The following is a 19,526-nucleotide window of genomic DNA, read 5'->3' as shown; positions in this document are numbered from 1 at the left end:
CTCTCTCTCTCTCTCTCTCTCTCTCTCTCCTTCTCCCTCCCTTCATCTCTCTCTCTCTCTCTCTCTCTCTCTCTCTCTCTCTCTCTCTCTCTCTCTCTCTCTCTCTTTTGTATATATAAGACTGAGCTATCGAAGTTTGCGCTATCACGCGTGATACGAGAGTTAGGTGCGAATAAAATTATGTTCACGCGCGAATCTCGTCTGTTACGATTAAGGGTCTATCGCTTTGTTCATCGGCCGATGAACGATGATCACGAAAGGATAAAAATACATAGACGATTGTATTGTGCGAATCACAATGTGTTTTCAATTCAACAATCCATCCTTGCTCCCTCGCCGTCACGAACCTGGGTTTGTAGGTAAGTGAAAATGTTTTGTGTACTGTAATCATCACGGAACGAACTCTCAAATATTTCTTGAATAACGTGTTCACGACGTATTCGCGATACATTTATATCTCATAATAGAGGTACGTTGAAAAAAAACCCATAAAAGTTTCATGCTTTAACCTTTTTTCTTTTTTTTTTTTATAGTAGTTTTCCGTGTTGATTTTTTTTAATCTCTGAGTTTGCCACGTCAACAGTTCCCATTCTCTATTTTAGTACAGGTACTCGGCCAGTTTGCCTTTGTCTTACCTCTCGATTATAACTGTTGTTTGGATAGGATATTTCAAAATCTTCCATCAAACTCGCTCTGTAAGGTGGAGTGAGGAAAGGGGCGAGAAAGGAGGACGCTAAAAACTTAATCTCGAAGGACGACCCGACACACACGTCCTCGAGCGACGAGGAGTTTATCCCTTCGTTCTCACGTGCCTGGCGACGTGATAATAAGGATAAATTAAGGAAACACCGAGAACGGAGAGGCCCCGTATATCACCGCGCCGTGTAGAACACAGGCTTTTACCTGTAATTTCGGCCTTATACACGAGAGTTTCACGGGCAATAAAGGACTACTGCCATCTCTTGTAAAATAGTTTTACGGCGACCGGGAAGAGGAATTTCGCATAACCATAAAGACCGTCAAGGGCTCGCGCCGTATCGTGCGTGCGTGCGTGCGTGCATGCGTGCGCGTTTCGGCGATAGCGGAAGCCATAAACCGAAAAGGAGAAATCCCTCATTCCCTTACTTTATCTCCTTACATTTTCCGCTCCTGTCCCGCCGTCGACACTTCTTTTTCTCTGTTTACTCTTGTTTCTCTTCTCCCCTCCAACTCTTGAGTTCGGGGGTAAATTCCGGCGAGACGAACGACAAACAGGACTTTTCGACCCTCGTGGAGTCGTGCTGACGACTGGACGGTATACAGACGGGATCCACCTGACTGATTTTCGCAGGAAGTTTCGCACTTAACGTCATCGTGAACACGCGAGGGATCGACTCGATCGACGGCGATCCAACCACCAACGGTACCGCGCGGCGCATTCCCACACCATCTCCCCCGCCCCTCCATGCAGCAACCACCCCAAAAAAAGCCTCTTTAAAGAAAAGACTCTTAGAGAGACGAGCTTACACCCTCCAATTTAATACGTGACGCGGCACGGCGCGGCGGCGGCGTGCGAGCGCGTCCGGGTAAAAGTCTCTTAATAGAGAGGTCGACCTCTCGGAGGTACGAAAGTGGTGAGGCGCAATTAGCCCCACCAAGGGGGACTGTCTGGACTCGATTAGCCCATGGCCAGGAGATTGGTCTGCAGCGGCACGACTGGGTGGTCCAACCGGGGTAATTTTCGGCTGCCGTCGACGTTCCCCTTCGGGGGAAAATGGCCCCTCGAAATTGGCCCCGGACTTACCGCGCCGTGGGTCCGCGCGACGCCATTTTTAGAAACTTCTCCACCCTGCCCCTCGTGCCGTGCGTTTCTGATTCTCGTCCCCGTCGAGGCCGAGAGGCCGAGACGCGCCTTCGACAGGGAGGGAGGGAAAGAAAGAGAGAGAGAGAGAGAGAGAAATCTCCGGCGAGCCGAGACTGCCCGGTAATTCAATTTTGGGGGAAAAAACGCGGTATACACGCGGCTATATCGCGCGCGTTGATGAAAACATCCGACTGTCGGGTCAGACTGACGGTGTGAGAACGCGGTTTCGATCTTGGTTTTACCGCCGGCCATCATCCCAAGGGGACGTGGCGGTGTAATTTTTATCAGGCGAGAGCCCACAACCACTTGGTATTTACTTATTTGCGTGTCTCGGGCTTTGCGTGGAACGTGTTGAAAGATTGAGTGGTCACGCGAGAGAATCAAAGAAAATTATTTTGTTTAAACAGTCGTTTTTTAATCTGCTTCGCACGATTAATATATTTACAGCAAGATCTTTCACGCAGATTCGTGAAGCCTGAAGGACGATCCAGATTAAATAAGCCTGCTTTAACCCATTACCATCTAGAGTCCCACTTATGGGACGCTTCTTTTTCATAGAACAAAATTATTTAAATACAATTTTATTTTCATGTTTTTAGTACTAAATTCTCTCTGTTACATTTATACTTTCTATAAAAGTAGTTTCATTATCCGAACTCTTTGTAATATGAGCGAAGTGTTCCTTTAATTAAAAATGTTTGTAAAACAATTGTGGTTATGATGGGATAAGAATCCATCCTGCTTCTCCTGATTATCGTTCTACCCACGACGAAAGCGACGAAAGCGAATTTATTAAACCGACGTCAGCTGTTGAACGAACGTAGACGCGTCTCGAGAACCGCAGCGGAGGATCTCCTCCGTCGCGAAACGCACCCGCGCGCGAGTTTTACGTACGACAGCAACTCTCCCACGGCGAACGACTGTCCGACACCGTTCCCGGAACGATTAGGCGCGGAACAATGGACCCCGCGGAACGCACGTGGGTCGTGACGCGCGACAAAACCGCAAAATGCGACCGTGATTAATCGGCCTTGGGCCGCCCTCTCCGCCTGCCGCGCAAGAACACGCCGCCGTGCCGTGACTCTATTTTCTTCTCTCTTCGCGGGCCCATACCTCGCGTCCTCGCAACCCTCCCGCGTTCGCTTAATGTGCGAGGACTCGCCCGCTTCGCGTCTCCGTGGAAGTCGATGATAAATTTCCGCGGCAACGAGCGCCCGTTTGTTGCACGCCCTCCTCGCGCGTCTCGCGTCCTGGACAATCTTCGTCGCGTTCTCCGCGAATACCCGGGTTGTACATCGGATGCACAACACGACGGCGGACAGAAGAAACGTCTCTCTTTTCCCGTCAATTTTACTCACGTCGACGAAAAAGATTATTATCATCAGAGCTTTCACTTCGCCTAGGTAAACTAAAGAACACGACAGTGCTTTTATGAGTGAGAGAATAAATGAGCGGATGTGTTTTTGAAAATTTTTAAGAGTTAATGAAAATTCTGCATTGTGGATCATATTTCGACCATATTTCGAACATATTTCTGATACCCATGCTGAAAAAATGTTATACGTGACGTTCACGTTCACGTGAAGAACTCGAAATTAACATTGAATGGCCACGCTGAATGCCAACATGCGTCCAGAGTACACTGAGAGAAAAAAATGGTTGATCCAATTAAAATCAGTTACTTTTGTTCTCTATCATATTTTTGATTGCTCCAAGACGAAAAAGACGTATTAGTAATATGCACATCAGTATGTAACATTACAGTAAGAATTTAATAGCAAAAATCTTAACTATAATTTATAGTGATTATTTCCCTATGTGATTATATAGTTACAAGTACCAGACACTTTTTCTTAGTGCACCGTCGCGATTGATTAGGTGACGCATCCGGCGAACAGAATACACTCGGGAGGGGTTGCGGTGATGAGGGTACCGTCGAGCGGACTCGTCGTCGCCGCGATGCAACGAATGACCACCAGCTCCGGGACTAATATACCCGGAGGAGTCGACGAGAGGAGTGCGGACGACCGCCGCTAAAGACGGCATACGCATACCACACGCGCGAGCAAACCAGTCGCGACAGCCGCTCGCGTACACGGCGAATTACACATGCAGCTGACAGAGAGAGAAAGAGAGAGAGAGAAAGAGAGAGAGAGAAACAGAACAGAGAGACAGGGAGAGAGAGAAACAGAACAGAGAGACAGGGAGAGAGAGTGCACGAGGGCGAGACACCGAGAGGAGGCGCCGGAGGTGGTCGTCGGCCGTTCCGAGCCGGGCGCGCTGCTCCGACGCCAATATTAATTAAACGATCCCATAAGCGCCTAACAAACTGGCCGTACGTTAGGCGGTTTATTGGGGTCCCCGAGCGGGACGTTAAAATGTTCCAATCTTAATTAGGTAGGTGTTTACAGGAGGATAATTCCACGGGCGCTTAAGCCGCGCTGCGCCGTTTCTACTGGACGCGCGGGCCACCGGGCGCGACGCGCGGGGCCTCTTCCCTCGCGACGGGGACGGCGGAGGCCTTGCACCCCGTCGATCCCCTTGCCCGCGCTCGTATCCTCCGTCGTTCGACAGCGTCCATCGCGGAGCGATATTACGGTGTCCTCACAGAGGACGCTCGGTTTCTTCATTTTTTTCACTCCTCCTTCTCCCGTCCTACCCCCCTCGAGAATGATCTTCCGATATCCTCCGCGTGTCTTTCCTCTCTTTCGCGCCTGCCGCGCCTCCTCTTCTTCGTCCGCCGCCGAGGAGTGCCAGGAGCACACCTCCGAAGGACGACGGCAACGCGGTACCGCGGCGCACACACCACCGCCGACCACGGCGGTCGGTAGGTGGAGCAGGTCATTGAAATCTTTACGGTTCCCTCAGCTTCTCGGAATGTCGCCGCCACCGATATACGCCGCGGTCTTGCGTAATTATCTGCTCGCGCTTCTTCCTTCACCCGCTTCTCACTTTCTCTATCTCGGCCGGATAATCAGCGAATAAGAGAGGGGTGGGGGAGAAGAGAGAAAGGAGGAAAGGAGTAATTTTCGTTTACTGTACGATAAGGTTTCTCGACGAAAGGACCTTGCAAATTAAGCGGCAACGCGCGCACGTTTTTCTCTCTCCCTTTTTCGCACTACTAATAATTGAAAGAGAAAATGCACGATCAGGTTTGGATACACTGAGAGAAAAAAATAGTTGGAATAACTATAATCTCACTATATTTTATAGTTCGTTTTGGCCTCAAACATATATTTATAGTTCATCTAAACATGAAGATATAGTAGAATGAACACAGATTTATAGTCACCATCTTATTACTCTATATATATGGTAAAGCACCTTTTGGGAATATAGTTACATGTACCTATATTTGCCAAATATTCCAATTGTATTGACTATATAAAATAGTTAATTTCTCTTACCATTCAATATTTGCCACCTTACCATATTTTTTATTTCAAATAATTATAATTCTTGGTAAAAATTTTACACGGGTCAGTTATACTATACTTATATTGTAAATATTACAAATATTATGGTAACATTTACTATAAAAATTATATTCCTAACTATAATATTTTTACTATGCCATTATAGTTCCAAATATCATACATTTTTCTCTCAGTGTAATCTCTGCTGAAGAAACGCGTCTCTGCCAAATAATGCAAAAGATACGAGCTAATTGTATCGCGAATAAATCTTTATTCAAATAAGTAATTTAATTTTAAAACCTGATTGCCAAGTTCCGATTACTGAGCTCAGATAAATTTCGTTCAAAACTCACTGTCGTGGAAAAGTTCGTTCATTAAAATCGAAAACATCCCAAATAATAAATGATTAGCGCATCTGGAAATATATTATGTATCGTTGGCGTCTCATCCTTGCATCCTCCCGACTTTCCAATCCAGTGCCTTGACTCCTGGTTAGTCACTTGACACTCCTGTAGACATAATTCAATCAAACATACACGTGTTAAATAACGTGACACCATCACATTCAGTGGCCGAGAAATCACGACGATTGGCGTTTCAAAATATTTCGAACCTTCTTGAAAAAGTGATTAAATTATGAAATTATGATAAATATTAATTATGAGAGAGAGAGGCGTGGGAGAATATTAATTAGTTATGAGAATATTAATTACGAAAAACTTGCCAGGATGGTTATACGCGCAGTACGAGTCGCTCTCGTGTTTCGTATGCAGCAACGCCACGCCGAAGCGCTGCGCAAACAGCAATTTGCGCTCGTTAGAGCAGCGTTTAGGAACACTTAACGCTTCCTCGAGGCGATCTTCCGCGTTCCCCAGACGGATTAGATTAATTCTCGTTGCAGGACAGTGCACTCGCGACTACGGAGACGCAAGGCACGATTGATAACGCGTATTGTATTGTTCGAATTATCGCGTATAAGAGACTCGAAGCGACGTCATTCCACGTTTCTATCACATAAACTTTCAAAGTTCGAAATTTGCGTACTTCCCTCTGCATTACAATCATTCTCAAGGGGTGCGTTCGCGGAGCTCGCTATTAGCGCAATTCAACCCTATCGTATCATTCTATCCTTGTATATCTAAGGAACAGAAAAAATAAAAAAACGCGATAGCATTGGTAGCGTGCTCCCCGAACGCACCCAATTTATATCCATTTTGAAAATTATCCTTCAAGTGAACAAGTCCTTGAGCTGTTTCTAGTTTCATTAAAAAACAAAGGACAAAAGATTTATCGGAATGTCTATTCTGAGGCAAGAGTGTGAGAGCGAAGTATTTAGACTAGTGAAAGTATAAAATTAACGATAGCGATACGTGCGATCACGGAGTGTGTCGCTAATGCGAAGCCGACAAATCCTTATGCCGAGACAGCGACATTTTTCAGCGCGTTTCGCTCAAGGAGAGCCGCAATTGCGAACCGCATAATTTCACGTACTTTATCGTAAAAATCCTCGCGGATTACGGATCGGGAATGCCGCATTCTGAATTGCCACTTTAGCGGTATGGCACTCGTGAGAGCGAGAAAGAAAGAGAGAGAGAGAAAGAGAGATCGTTATGCGAAGGTGAGCAGCGATCTTAATGTTAGAGCCGTGCGGGTGCACCTGCAGTCGAATACCTCACGTGAACGGCGCGACCGACTTTGAGTTCTCGGAAGTGCAGCGATCGATTACCATATTCTTCTAACGCGTCTAATCTATAAACATATATATTTCAATAATTATGCACATATATCACGATGCATTCGCGATACAGACCTATACAGGACATCGATCTCGACTAGAGTTGGATCTCTAGTTAGAGTTGGGATAAAGCATAATGATTACTGATTGGTCTGCACCTTGTCCACTATTTTTAGGGGTGACGCGATGAGTGGGCAGTGAGAGAGGAACTTTAATGGGGGCGTGAAGGAGAAGCTCTAAGACTGAAATGACGTAGCACGCTGCAGCTTCTCTTTCACTCACTCACTCACTACAAATGGCGGACACGATGTCCTAAGTCCGACTCGAGAAACTCCGATATCTCGGCTGTGTCTCGGCTTAGAAGAAACAAACAGAGCTCGCGATCGCGCCGAGCCAGTCGCTCGTCCCACGACTCGCCATTAGATTACGCGCTTTGCAAATTGATTTTAACTCGGCGATATTTAACCGTCACGCTTCCACGTCGGTCGGCCCTTATCTTCGCACGTCGTGTTAAGTCGTCGCGCAACGCGAAGTCTTTGAGCCACGTCCGTTCCGCGTCAGGCCCGCGGGAACGCGAAGGAGGCTGCGGTCGCTTAATGGTCAAGCTCTAATAGCCGAAAGATCGTTGTTAGACGCGACGTTAACGTTCTCTTGGCGAGCAGCGGAGAGCCGGCGCGACGCAACAGGTTCCGCGAACGTTAATGTGCCGCGCTATGCGTATCCCGCGTATGTTACGCTAATTGGACCCGACGCGCGTCGCGCCGGCGAGGATTTTCCATTTTACTCGGACCGGTCGGAGTACACATCGAGCTTACACACTCCATCCGGGAATCGTTAATTAGGGCCCCCAATATCCGCGGAATATGCGACTATGTAAAGTAAAAGTCGAGCGGCTTCGGTACACGCACTTTGTGACGAGGCAGCGTCGCGCCTCTCGGCCTACCTGGGCGTCTCTCGAGAGCAACCCTTCCCGTAGATAATTAGCGAGATTTCGTGGCGCAGCCATGAACCTGACTCGAAGATGACATACGTGCAACCGTCACCGATGAAGTTGAAACCCTTTGCTTTTTTCCCTTCCTCTTTCCTCTTTTTTCTCTTATTTTTTTTCTTTTAGCACAAGTATGGCGATCTTTCAGAACGGTCTGGTGCACCTTTGAGTCATCACATGCATTTGTATGATTGGGAATATATCCTGAAGACTGTTTCGTGGAATTTTTTGCTTATTTGCTGTTGGATTTTATGGTTCTTCGCTTGAACGGGACCGACTGAAATCGTTAATCCCCTTTGTTGTTATTTTCGAGTTCGGGCGTTGTAAAACTATCATAGAAAAGTAGATGTTCATCTCTGTACAAGAGTATACAGGTTGTAACGCGTAATAACGAGTTCGAGCGCGCAGGTTTACTTCTTTCCTTAGACCACTGTCTGTCCGTTCTGTCTGTTGGAAATTGATGCGACTTGCGATTATGCAGTGTGGACATTTACACTCATCGTTTGACGTTCAGATCCAACAACAGATCTAGTCAGATTCGTCGATGATACTCACCAATGCATTTTGGGCTCCAAAGCGAGCAATCTTTGCTCCATCTAGGTTGCATTCTAAAACGTCCTTCCCGAGGAAAATTTTAGCTTTTAAATTTATAGTGTATATAACATGAATTATAGATTTAAGAGTAATATTTTCCTCGAAAAAGATGTTTTGGAATGCAATCCTAGAGCAGAAAATAATATAGCCGTTTCAGAATTATCAGAATTTGAATTTGAATATACACATGCGATGCGAGCGCATTGAGATGAATTAACCCTTCGCGGCCGTAATTCGAGTCATTCTAACGAGTCTTCGACAGCGAAGGGTTAAATATATTCATAGAGTCTACGAATTTACCTTGGAGCCAACTTGGAGCTTGACCCGAACCGGATCCTCCGCGACTACATTTGCCTTCGCGGTCCGGTCGTGCCGTATTACAATGTTAATATTATACTGTGATATGCTTCGTGATACCTCATTACTTAGTACGCACTTTGTGCTTATCGCTACATATGTTCGAATTATACGAATTTCTCTCTATTTTGGAATTTAATCGAGTCGGTGTGCACGGGCTTTTTTGGTAATTGATACATCCGAACGTCGTGTTATCTCAATTAGTTAAATTTCATCAACTATCTTAAAGTAAAGTTCTATCGAAAATAAAGTGTATTAGAATCCGATCGACTCGAAGGTACTCGAAGGAGAGAGAGATTCCTCCTCTCAGATCGCTAAGTTGTAAACTATCCGGACTCCTTCGGCTCTAATCGTTCTCACAGTTCGGGAACTATTTCGAAAGCAACGATTGATGCGCAATATATATACGGTCTTTGAGACACCGCGCGAGAGGTGTACACAGTGTAAGGGGTGTTTAAGAAAGAAGCGACCGTGAGCGAGTCGAGCCGACGTGGCGCGGCGCGTCTCAGGCGCGTACGCGAGGCAGGACGATAAATATCTTTATGCGCTGCACGTTGCGAGCGCGCACGACATTGTGGGCAATGGTCGTAAACCGACATGTTTCGTGCCCCCTTCCTGCCCGCGCCCTCGTGTCGCGGCCCCCTTGACCCCTCTCGTGTACCCGATGCCAGATTATACGCGCCGGACCGCGCGGCACCGACAACTTCATCCGCAGGGCGCCCCTCTCTCTGATTTATCCTTATTAATAAAACTTTAAAGTCCTGTTAACATGTGCTGGGAAGAGGGCGCGGGAGGAGGGACGGGGTCGCCCGCGGGAACGCACGAGAGAAGTGGGAACGTGGGCGGAGAGAATTCGTCACGACAGCAAAACTATTGCTGCTTCTTTCGTCATGAAATCGCGAATGCCATGGCGGGATTTTAATCGACTCGACCCGCGTGCTTTTTCTCTCTCTCTCTCTCTCTCTTTTAAATTACCATAAATCCTGCAACGCGAAAGACAAAGCAAAGTGTAAAATTTAAAAAATCAGGAACATGGGTTACATCCGTTTGGATTTTTTCCCGGCGTGTTCAAATCATTGTCCCGACTTATCCTGGAATCCTACGATAAGTTAAAACAAATTTATATACCGCGAGATAATTGTCAATGTTCAACATTCCGTCTCACACGAGCACGTGTCGTCGTCACGGCGGTTTTACTCGGTGGATGCCATGTTCTTGAAGTCAGCCGTCAGGTGAGGAATACAAATGCGAGAGAGGTACGTCGCGGAAAGAAACGCCGTGAGCGCGAAACAGTGTCGATTCTTGGGCCGTCTGCGGGCCCAAAGTTTCTCGGTCCGGGCCGTGGCGCGCATTACGACCACACATCGACGCGCAGCGGGACGTACGATGCACCAGAGCCGGGGGGTGCGTCGGCGAGGGTGGCGGTGCGGGGGAGCGAGCATCGAGGCTTCTCCGCGAGAAGCGAGGGCGAGAGGGACAACGAGGAAAGAAGGAGATGAGACGGAGACGCGCAGAGAGAAAGAGAGAGAGAGGAGGTATCAGGCATTATTAAAAGTACATAAACACCGCGAGGTAAAACGCGAGTTATGGCTCGGGCTGGCTGTGAATTAAGGAGGGGCGACGACGGAACGATGAGAGCACGAGATAAAGAGAGCTATCGGGGCCTCACTACCTACCTATACCTATGTCGAACGCAGGGCCTCTAGGCTCTCTCTCGTTTCCTCTTCTTCTTGTTCTTCTTCTCCTTCGTTTTCTCATCCGTCCTCCCGCCGTTCTCTCTTCCTTCACCCAACGCCTTTCTTTCGCATACTGTTCGCGCACGCTTCGCCGTGTGTCCCGAGGGAATTATGTCATTTCTTCGCGCTCGTGCGCCGCTACCTCGACGACTTCATTTCTCCACGAAGAGGCTCACGTGCACACTTCGTTTTGGGAAGGTGGGTATGTTAGATATTCTCGCGTTGTGCACGCGTAGCTTCCGCTCCTAACGTCACGAAGATCGAGCTTATTTTCGAAACAAGCTTGGCACGATTCACAATTTACGGAAAGGAAAATTGTGCGTCAAAATCAGATAAGATACCGCACACGGATATGAAATTGAGAACGCGAGTTTCGCGCTTATGTCGCGGTGCCAAAATATCACGGAACATCTAAATGTCGATAAACTGCACGTCGTTCGATTCGATTTAGATCGCTTTCCGGTCAAATTACGCGGCCAAGCTGAATTTACTTTCTACGTCTCTAAGTTATCGTAAACATCTCGATGATTAAATCTACTCGATGATTTCCTACCTTTGTAATTGATGAAGCACGCCGACGATTCGTTACCGGATTAACATCTTGATCGCTTGAAGCGCGGTACATCTCATGACTTCGTAATAAATATCCCGGGATTCCGAGTCTCGACTCAATCGGTCCGGCTGTAAATAATCAGCTCGTCGAATTTTTAGAGAAATATCATGAATCATCGGTATTATCGTATGTCATCGCACGTACGTCCGATACCCGTCGGTCTGCGTGCTTAATTAACGCCAATTACACAGAAATACCCTTTCGCCGTTTACACGCGTCGAACTTCTTCCGCTTTCGCTTTCTCTAACCTGAAGTTACATCTAGATAGAGTTCCTTAAATCTAAAATGGCTTCTACAAGTCATCTCTTTACGAGACAATCAGTTATGAAATTCGAGCCTTCACATCCGCCGTATATATAAGACCGTATTAAACACAATTATATAATATTGCACTTGTAAATTTAAATTTCCCAGAAAATTCGCGATGAAGTCGCAGAAGTCGATATTTAACAGAAAAAACTCTGTTTAATCTGAAAAATATTGATTGTACTCGGCTAAAGAACAGTTTGTTCCCACTAAATGCAACATAATCGAGGAAACAAAAAAAAAAACTCCAAAATTAAACCAATAATGTCGAAATTCATGAGTATGGATGCGCGTCGACAAATTGGGAGCGCACGGAAAGCAATTTCGAGAGGTGACTGATCCTCGGCAATGAACGGACGAGATAAGCCGCGTACGTTCGATAAACATGACAGAAAGGATGCGCGCGGGTTTTTCGGACGGTTCCTCGGGACGCTCATTAATTAACAACGCGTCCGCGAGCGCAAGGAGTTACGTCGGCCGTGCGAGGATTTACGGTCGCTCCACGATCGACTTTCGTCCGCGGTTCCAGCCACACGGCGGGACGGTCCCGCCACGTGGGTGGTGGTGGGTGACCGTGTGCGCGTACGTTACATTATGTTACTGTCCGTGCGTGTAATGGCGACGCGACCATTCCGAGGCGCAGCACGGTGATTCAGGACCTTCCCGACGTCGCGTCCCGCCCGGCTAAATGCTCGCATCCATATCGCGAGCGTCGTGGGTGGACGCGCGACATGAGCGAGAGGACGACGGGACAAGTGCAGGGACATGCCGCGCCCCTCCGCGTCGGCTTTCTCGTGAACGACCGTTTAAGGAACCGGGATCAAAGGGGCTAATTAATATCGCATTCCGCGGGATTGAGCTGTCTCGCCTGCACGGCGACTGTCGCTGTTCTCCGGCCCATCCCCCGGATGAGGGATGAAAAGGTGCGCGAGGTGTACGACGCAAATTTCGCTGGTCGCGCTAACCACTTTCGATAGTGACTTCGTTTATCCAAGGGAGCTATTCATGTGCTGTCTCCCTCTGAATATTATTTAATATTCGCTATGACAATCTATACATGAAGCCCCAGGTATTAACATTAATTCTAATAATGCAGCATTTTCTATAATTGCAAACGTTACGAGAGAAGGAGGATACTTCGTATCTCGTCCAAAATCACGTCCCTTTCACTCGCACTTATTATTTACTTCGAGCTATTGATACACAAGGAAGAAGATACGATGTATATAACTGGAAATATTTAGTTGTGAGCAGTTAGCCTTATCTTTGTGTGATAGCAACGTGGTTGATACGACTCAATTATTTTGATACGTTAACTACATCAATGTAGTTACGCGTGATCTGATTGTGGTAATCTGAAATCAGTTGGAAACATTCACCATGTACACTCTAGTTGAAGCAAGTAGATGTCGTCACAGTAACTCAGCAATTACTCTGTGCTTGCAGTAATCATATAATTAGCTGTTCTATATTTCACTATTGAATCTGGCTAATACAGTCAGACTTATGTGTGGGCCGACCGTTTCTTCCGTGTGTAACTATTAAGCGTTACATGTCGCGTCACTTCGGTATCTTACGCAATTATCCGCAATCTTCGCGACGGAGTCCTCCGCCTCTTAAGGAGGAACCGTATAAAACTCCAATTAACGGCCGACGTCAAGACGCACGAGAAAGCAAAGAGATCGTCATCGAGCCGCGGCATTGTCCGCGCGCATCCGTCGCATATGAAAGTGCCCGTTGTAATTATTCTCGTATCAACGTCCATTACCACCCGCCACTATCGCGCCGCATCGTCATGACGTGGGAAAGGGGGACGTCGCGGCTGGTAAATGCTTAATGACGATCCCGGACAACCGCTATCGCGTCCGTTCATCGTCGTGCGTGCGATCCGCGGGGGTGCGCAGACCAGCTCGTCTCCAACGAGCGTCTCAATCGAGGAGGTGACCGATCGCGTTCGGTCTCTGTGCACGATAGAGACAGAGAAAGAGAAAGGGAGGAGGGGGAAGAGCAGAAAGAAAGCGACAGGAGACACAGGGAGAGAGTAAGGAACGATGGGGGATCGTGAATTACGTCCAAGTTCCATCGAGGCGGAGGATCGATAGCCGATCGCGAGTCTAAACGTCGATCTCAGATGGAGTCCCGCCGATAAGGGCTCGATCTCTCCCTCTCCCTCCGCCACCGGCCGGCCGATGGTGGGCCTGTTCACCAAAACGGCTTCATTAGGGCCCGGCATCCTTCGGATGCCCCACGCGAGGACGCCTACTACGGCGCTCTCGTTACCGTCGATCGCGAGCCCGAGAGCGATCGGCCGGACGTCACGTGAACGCAACGCGGCGAATGCTCCGACTCATCCTGCGAGACGACGAAGGAGCCGATCGACGCGACCATATCGGATCGAGCTTCTCCGCTCTCTTCGACACCGCTCGGAAAAAAGCTCGGAGATTTTGAATTCGTGCCCTGAAAAAAGAGAAAGAAACAGATGAAACTATCCCATATTGAGAGAAACTACGCGATAGGAAATTATCAAATGGATATTTCCAATTAAATATCGATCAATTTTTATATTTTTATCGGACTTTAATCGGAAATATCCGATTAAATTTTTATCGGATAAATTCTCTTAGTATGGGGATAATCTCTTTTGTCAACTTCAACAATGTAACTGTGTTACGTAACACGCACGTTAAATTGCATTTGCGTTGTTGAGTGGGAAATTATAACATTGATGTTACGTTACCGATAATCGGTGTTTACTCTGGACTGTTCGAATTAAACGAAAATTGCGTTTGGTGACGTTTAGCTCTTCCTCTTGATCACCGACGTAAGTCGCAAGAGACGCGTATTCTTCTGCGAAAGAGATTGCGACGAGAAAAGCGATTGTTGTATCTACATTTCTTTTGTGTCACAGTGCTAAACGACGAAAATCAGGACGTGTCAATGAGAGACGTGCGCGAAGCATTTCTGCCTCTACGATGACGTTGCGCTTGAAAATCGCGCGAGGCACGTGTTGTTTTCCTTCTCGTCGTCCCCGGACGTGAAACGCGTAGAATGCGTTTCGCTGCACGCATCATCGAACACACTGACGTATCGGCGATGCGTGCTAAGTGAGCGGTTAGTTAGCCGCGGCAATTAGCATCGGTGTCGCCGGCCGGCGGTCGCCGTTGCTCTTGTCGTTGTTACTGTCGTCGTCGTCGTCGTCGTCTTCGCTGTTGATGTTTCTCCGTTGAGCGTGCGGGACACGCTCGACTGCCCGGGAAAACGGCTTTTAAACACTGTTAAACTGTCCGTCAATATAGCCGATCGCCGGTAACGCGACGTTGTACACGCGACTCACCTGTGACTATGGCTTTTTACGAAGTCAACCCTCTCGTGTACATTCCGGGCGAGCATATGATGTGAGAGTGGCAGGAATTCACCGACAAAACAATGGAAATCAGAAAATATTTCCTTCCAAAAAAATAGATACTTTTCTCTGAATTTCATGAAAGTGTCGAAAAAATATTGTAATCGAGACAGGGAAGAGTCTGTTTGAAGAGCAGATCTTCGAGTAAATCTTTGAGCATGTCGAAATTTTGCACTAATATTCTGCGCGATGAATAAATGAAGTCAGGTGATGTGTTAGTAATTGGAATGAAGCTTTTTGCAAGTGTGCGATGCACAACTTTGCGAAATGAAAATAACTTTTGTTCATAAAACGAATGCAACAAATCGTATGAGCGAATAAAAAGACGGGGCGTCCGAGTATTCAATATTCAATTGAAATTCAGTTCGGATGGTGCTAATCTGCAATTAAAAATCGTATCACGCGAATGATATTCCAGATACTCGTGTATTCGCATGTATTGGGACATTTCGGCTTATAACTTCGACAGACTCCCTTTCGGCTGCGAAAATGACCGTATCTTAAGTATCTTACCCGCGTAATTTAATATCTAAAAGTTACGACGCGATATCGGCTGATAAACTCTCTCGCGCGGTTCCCCATTCTTCCAGCTCCTCATTGAGCTCGCTTAATCCCGTTGAATTAACTCCCAGCTGTTTCGGCGAGTCCCGTTAGCATGCTAATTGCAGCTCGCCGTTCGTAAATTCTTCTCGCTACGATCCCGGCACTGTAAATTCATTTGCATTCACGCCCTCGTCCACGCCGGCACGGCTCTTCGTCGGACGCGAAACGGCTCGACCTGAGGCTAGGTTCGTGGAGAAGAAGGACCAATCGGGCCCGCCACGAGGCCGGAACGGAGGCGAGGAAAAAATCCTTTGCGGTCGCAAAACAAAATGTCACGTAATTATCGCGGTAGGTGTTCCATCGTGGGCTTTCTCCTCTCCACCCGTCCCTCTCCCCCTCCCCCACCCCTCGCACGGATACCCACCCGCGAGAGCCGGCCGGGCGCAAAAAGTGCAGTGAAAAACCATCGGGAGATCGTAAAACGGGTCCGTTTATGAGCACCAGCGCGCCCCAGAGGGCGTTTCCACCCGGCTGCTATAATAAACATTTCCTATCGGCCGGCTAGAGACACGAAGGAAGCACCTGCGGTTTCTCGACGCGGCGGTTTCCTCATCGATACGTCGTTCCGTGTCGTCGGCCCGCGGCTGTGGAACACCGTCCGAAAATTTCACGGTTGATTCTCAGCGACATCTCGCATTATCAAACACTGCCGGCGAGTCCTTCATGATCGTTTAAAGTAAAAAGTTTAACGTAAAAATAGAGAATGTTTAGTTCACGAGGAGATGTTCCGCGCGAAACTGTCGATATTCGCCATTTCTTTCACGACAAACTGGCAAATGATTGTTAATTTACGATTGAAGAACGCGATATTTTAGACTTCGGCGATGTGAGAAAATGTTTGATCTGACTTCCGGATTGGGCCCTTCATGGATTTGTTTCCGACGTTTCGCGAACACTTCTTCGCGAGACTTGTTCAGCAGAAGAACGACTTCAGCCTGTCGATCCTGTTTAGGAATTCCTTTTATAATTGAAGATATTACGTACATTCAAGATGGAAAACTTGGTGAGATTAAGGCGAGACCATCAGAATAACCGCCCAAGAAGTTTCGAGATACGTGTTTACGTGACGCGCGCAATGCCGAGAGCAGACGGAACAAAAAGCCGACGAGTGACGACGACTAGACAGCGAGGGTAGGCGGGAAAAGAAGACGAACGAGGAGAAAAGAGCGGAAAGGTGAGAAAGGAGAAAAAGAAAGAGAGAGAGAGAGAGAGAGAGAGGGAGAGAGAGAGAGATGGCGAGCCCTAACGTTCGGACACCGTTAAATTATCGTTATTGATTCGTAATTATCGGGAAATAACTCAATAAAGGGCCCGTGGATTATGGTGCGGGCCATCAATAAAATATCAATTTCGATAATAGCCGCCGGGCCGGAGGATCACGCGAGACCGTGCGAGAGAGGCGCGAGGGTTGGGAGAGAGGGAGAGAGAGGACCGTAGGGCGATTTTGACGCCTCTCTTTCGCGGCGGCCTTGCCGCGTAATTACGAGCCTCGCGGAACACGGCGGTGGGTCCGTCCGACCGGGCCGTTAAGCTTCGCCCTGTCTCGCGCTCCTTCTTCTCACCTTCCTTCTCCATCTCGCTTCTTGGCCCGTCGTCTTCTTGGTTCTCGCATCTCGCCGCCTGCCGCGTCTCGCGTTCGCGTCTTGCACTCCTTCGTTATCGATAACGTTCGTTCTCCTCTCGCTCATACGTGCAAAAGTAAGCTCATACTTGCAAAACTGACAAAGAAGTCACATTGTTTGAAAGAGACAGAAGATTTTGCGAAAAGTTCCTTGACAATTACCTCATTTGTCTCGTATTTCTTATTCATTTCTTTTCTTCTTCTCTTTTCTCATATATGTGTATTTGTTGCGACATGTTCTTTTGATCTTGAGATTTCAAGATACGTGGTCTCGTTACAAAATTCTGTCAGTAATATAAATCTCTCGTACAATATGGATCTACAAGAATCTAAATGTGAATCTACAGATTCTACAATTGTTTAATCTCGGAAGTCAAAAATACCGAACACACGCAAAGTGCCGAGATGTACAAACAACGCGACTTTCGTAAATCTCACGGCTATAAAAATCCTTTAATAGCTCCGTCAAACATAGTTACTAGTATAAATGTAATCATCAATCTCGACGTGTCATCGTCCTCCGCTGAATGCCGCGAGGATTCGTAGGATTCTCCTCCGATCTTCACGGTGATCCGGCGATCGCCACACGTGAGGCCCGATTCTTCCCGAACGAGTCGCTCGTGTATAGAGAATGACTGGTCGATCTCGTTCGGGGATAAAGGGATCGATTATCCTTTAGCGTTCCTCCGCGGGAGCAACGGGTTACTCGTTCGCATTGAGAGCGTGCTTCCGAAAGTGTATCGTGATGACTCCCAACGTCTCCGTCTTTTGCGCGTCATCGGGATCTAACGTCGAAATACGGACACGAGGACATTACCGTATTCGCAATAAACGCTGGGAGATCAAAATAAAAAAGAAAGCGAGCGGAGCGAGTCAACGATCGCGAATGACCCCCGTCCCGGTGGGGAATAAAAATAGCAACACACACGGAGAGAGAAATTCGGTCGGATTGACCAAATATCCGATGAAACATGAACGAATCAAAATTCCGGTTGACAAGTGAGTTAAACACAGAATTCTGTTCTGTTCAACTTAACAAGATTCTGATCTAACCAGACAAGATTTCTGGTCTTGTCAACTTGAGCATAGCATTCTGGTAACTTCTTAGCCCGAATTATTGGTCCGTTTATATTTCACCGGATATCTGCTTAATCCGACGAAATCTCTTTTTTCGTGCGACAGTCAATAACATGTCGCGAAATACAATCATGGCGCGTTGCTCGTTACATCGTCGATACACTTAATTGCGCGCGTCCAGTCACACACACATTCACACGAAACGATTACAATCCCCCGTACAAATGACGTTGCGAAACGCAGCCACTCATTACGGATAAACGCTCACGTTCACGTCGTCGTCGTCGTCGTCGTCATCATCGTCGTCGTGGCGCGCGTAAAAGTGATAACAATAATTGCGAATAGACCGCGTGCCGTTACCCGTTACTTATCTCCATTTCCGTTGGCCGCGCCGATCCGATAGTATCGGATAGACGATGACGACGACGACGACGAGGAGACTCCAAGGACGGCGAGGCTGCGGGCGTCGCAACGTGGCGTAATGCGCTTGGCTGCCTGTAAAGAGCCGTATTTTACTAAATAAGTCTAAATCATTGACTCTCTGTGTATTCCCGGTGAAATCGGCAGTAAACTCCTTCTCTCTCCCTCCCTACTCCTTTTTCTTTTCTCTCGCTTAGTCCTCGTCTCGCTTTCCGCTCGAGCGATACCGGGGTATCTCTTGGAGCGGACGCACCCAGAATTCCCAGGCACCAAGGGCGTCAGCCCGCGTACATTAATTACGGGCGTAATCTCTGGCCCGGAGCATAAAGGGAGAAAGCGAGGGAGAGCGAGAAAGAGAACGCGCGATAGAGGAGTGCGGGGAGGGAGAGGGGGCAAGGGGAGGCCAGCAACGATGCAGCAACGGTGCAGCAACGGCGATATGGGTGTTCCTACGAGCCGATGGCTTCCTGGTGAGAGTTGCTACTCATGCCGCGTAATGCAGCCGCGCTCCGTAATTTTTCGTCGTCCACCGCGCTGAATCTCGTCTTCTAATGCGCGCGACCACGTTGCGGCAGCGCGCGCGCGTCAGCCGTGGCCACCTGTTGGAACGATCGGACGGATACCGTCGTGAGCCATCGAAACGCCCGAGATCTCGAGCCGTGGAGAGAACGAACGAACGAACGAACGAACGATTTATTAGCGGTGCCGTAGAGCGGGAGATCACAGGGAACGGGCGAGCGGAAGTGAGAACCGGAGGAGTCTCCGCCGCGCGGTGAGGCTACCGCGATTCGAGTATGCTAATTTACCTGGAATC

This window comes from Odontomachus brunneus, unplaced genomic scaffold (genome assembly GCF_010583005.1).
Source record: "Odontomachus brunneus isolate Ranch 3 - 2012 unplaced genomic scaffold, Obru_v1 Obru_scaffold_005, whole genome shotgun sequence".
Lineage (NCBI taxonomy): Eukaryota > Metazoa > Arthropoda > Insecta > Hymenoptera > Formicidae > Odontomachus > Odontomachus brunneus.
The sequence above is the reverse complement of the archived record's forward strand: the minus strand, read 5'-3'. Positions refer to the sequence as shown.